The following is a 3372-nucleotide window of genomic DNA, read 5'->3' as shown; positions in this document are numbered from 1 at the left end:
CATCGTTATATGATTCATACGTGTATGTGTTTATATATATACGTGACAGTTATAAGTAGGTCTGCGTTCCACGTATAACTATATTTAAATGCACATAAAATAAATAAAAACAGATTAAAAATTTTTAAATAATTGAACATTTAAAACAACAATAAGTTTAAACGATATATGTGTGTGTGTTTGTGTAAAAATAAATAGAAATAATACATAAATATATGTATAAATAGACATATTATTCGTAACAAATATAATACAAAGAAAGGATTAATGTGAATAGAATTAAAAAAAAAAAAAAAAAACAAAAAAAAAACAAAAAAAAACCTGTAAGAATCTAACGATAAATAACTTAACTATCCAACCAATTAATTTACGATTGATCACTTTTGGATTTCACAAAAAAAAATATATATATATATATATAAACAAGTGTTATTAAAGTGATCAGTATAACGAACGATAAAAGCGAGGACACACGATTAAAGCTTCGCACGAAGAGTATCTAGGGGATATAAAAAAAAAAAAGGAAGAGAGAAACAGATAAATAGATAGATAGACAGAGAGAGAGAGAGAGAGAGAGAGAGAGAGAGAGAGAGAGAGAGAAATTGATGAATCGACAAATATGGATTATCGAGACGAGATTTTCAGAGGGTGGCTCCGAGATAAACGCGTTCAAAGATATCTCTCGATGATATCATTACATGTCCTCCTCTACTTTTTCTACGATTTCCATATTATACATATGTACATATACATGATAGAGTAAATGAAAAGTTTCTAGGCGAAGCAAAATAATCATAGATAATATTAAAAATATCAATTTTTCTTCTGACAGGGTCTTTCAGGCTGATATCATTTCTTTATTTTATTTATTAATTTATATAAATTTTTTACTATTACCTCTTGGCAATTTTTTCTTTATTTTTTTTTGTTTTCTTTGTTTTTTTTTTTGTTTTTTTGTTTTTTTTTTTCCCAAATCGTAAAACTACAAGGCTGATTGGAAGCCTGGAAAATTTCGAAAAAAAGAGTAATTGATTTTTTAAATCACATAGGAAGTTTTGGCCCACATAGTAACTTTTTGGGACCATTTTTTACGTACACGGCTACGTACGTACGTATGTACGTACATATACACACTAGCGCACGTACTCTATGTATACGAAAGGTTCGAACTCGTTTTAGAAGGTCATTACGACGTACGCGAGAGGACTTTCGTGAATAAGTTACTATAAGTTGATACGACGCACCTGTTTACGCAGCTGCGAATAACATCTAAAGAGAGAGAAAGAAAAAGAGAGAAAAAGAGAGAAAGAGAGAGATAGAGAGAATGAGAAAGAGAAAGAGAGAACAACGGGATCTTGTGTTCTTTTACTACTTAAAAGCTTTTATGAATGTAAACAATAATAAATTTATCGAATCGTATTCTCTCTCTCTCTCTCTCTCTCTCTCTCCCTCTCTCCCTTTCTCTCTCTCTCTCCCTCTCTCCCTTTCTCTCTCTCTCTCCCTCTCTCTCTTTCCTCTTTACGTTATATAATATATTCGAGAATATAACTTGAAAAAAAGAAAAAAATAAATAAATAAAACGAAAAGAAAAAGAAAGGAGGAATAAACTGAAGAACGATATTAAAAATATTAAATAATATTTTCAAGGATTTAAATTGAGATAAATATTTAAAAAAGTCTTTCTTCTTTTTTATTTTATTTTATTTTATTTTTAATTATCATACTTTTAATTGAAAACGAACTTTACGACTTAACGATTACTATATGAGGAACTTTTGGACCTACGATTTTGTGTGTGTGTGTATGTGTGTCGAACGATTACATTGTATGTTTTATTATTATCTTCTCGTTCGAATAATATTTTATGTTACTTTTTGAAGAAAACGGAAACGACATATGTAGGTATGTGTAATAATAATATTGAAAAATTTACGTTAAACGTAATAATACATCTTTCAAACGTAATTATGAATTTTTAAATTTTCTTATCATCGTACTATTATCGTTGCTATTTATTTTTGATATTGTTATTATACAAAATGGTAAAATTAAAAGAAGAGGAGAAAAAAGAAAGGAATGAAAGAATTGTGATTATAAAATATTGTAGTTACAAAATAATGATAAGTTCTATCATATATGACCTTCATACGCGCGCGCACGCACGCACACGCACGCACACACATACACACACACACACAAAGAATATAATTTTTCATTATATAATATATATATATAATAAAACATTAAGATATAACAGAATTATTAAAACTTATCGATCAAGTAAAACTAACTTGTCGCAAGTTGATTAACACGTATAAGTTAGAAATAATCAAAAATCGAAAATAATAACATTCGTGAAAGAATTGATATCATATCTACATAACGTTCATATATATATATATATATATATATATATATATATATCCATATAAAAAAATCAGGATATAATAATTATAAAAACTTATCGATCAAGTAAACAAAAAATTGGAAAGAGAAAGAGAGAGAGAGAGAGAGAGAGAGAGAGAGAGAGAAAGAGAGAGAGACAGAAAAAAGAACTTATCGCGAGTTGCTCAAGATTTATTAACTATAAATCAGATTTATAAACGTAGAACCAGAAATAATAAAACTCGTTAAAGGATTAACGAAGTAATTGACATAAGAACATTCGAGAAAAGGTAATACAATAATTCTAAGATGTACGACCATGAAATTCAGGACACTACAATCAACAAAAAAAAATAAAAAAAAAAAAAATAAAAGAAAAACCCACGAGCCAACAAAAGGTAAGAGACAAAGTAAGATCTATGTCTATTAAAGGAGGAACATTAAAAAATTACATTAAATTATAGTAAATCAAATGAAATTTAAGTAAAGCGAAGTAAAGGTAAAGAAAGAAGAAGAAAAAAAAAGGAAAAAAAAAAAGAAAGGATAAAAAAGGAAAAGAAAAAAAAACAAGAAGAAGAAAAAAAAAGAAAACAATAAATAAAAGCAAATAAACGTTATCCCTCGTCGATCTCTTATCGACTACTACTTTCGTCCTTAGCCGGTTCTTTCGTTAGTAGTGAGCGAGCGAGCGACGAGTGCGTTCGCCACACAGAATGAAGGTATGCATGTATATATGCATGTACGTATTTACGTACTCATGTATATACGTATATATTCACGTACGTACGTACGTACATATCTATGTATGTATGCATGTACGTATCTACGTAAAAGAATATAACTCGGTATAACTCGCGGAACAACTTCTCGAAGCTTACAACATCTCGACTCGAGTCTGTTGGCATCGTCCTCGTGCTCGTCCTCGTCCTCGTCCTCGTCGTTGGGGTGTAGTATCTCGACTGACGCCTTCTCAGACTTTTATTCGAC

At 29.4% G+C, this 3372-nt stretch overlaps 1 protein-coding gene across 12 annotated transcripts in view; it reads right to left on the bottom strand.

The window, feature by feature from the left end:
* Nucleotides 1-3372, bottom strand: part of LOC124423125 (PH and SEC7 domain-containing protein-like) — a 62516-nt gene that overhangs the window by 56509 nt on the left and 2635 nt on the right. The gene's annotated exons all lie outside the window — the stretch shown is intronic.

Source organism: Vespa crabro, chromosome 3, assembly GCF_910589235.1.
Source record: "Vespa crabro chromosome 3, iyVesCrab1.2, whole genome shotgun sequence".
In the NCBI taxonomy this organism is placed as follows: domain Eukaryota; kingdom Metazoa; phylum Arthropoda; class Insecta; order Hymenoptera; family Vespidae; genus Vespa; species Vespa crabro.
This window is presented reverse-complemented; position numbering and strand designations above follow the sequence as displayed.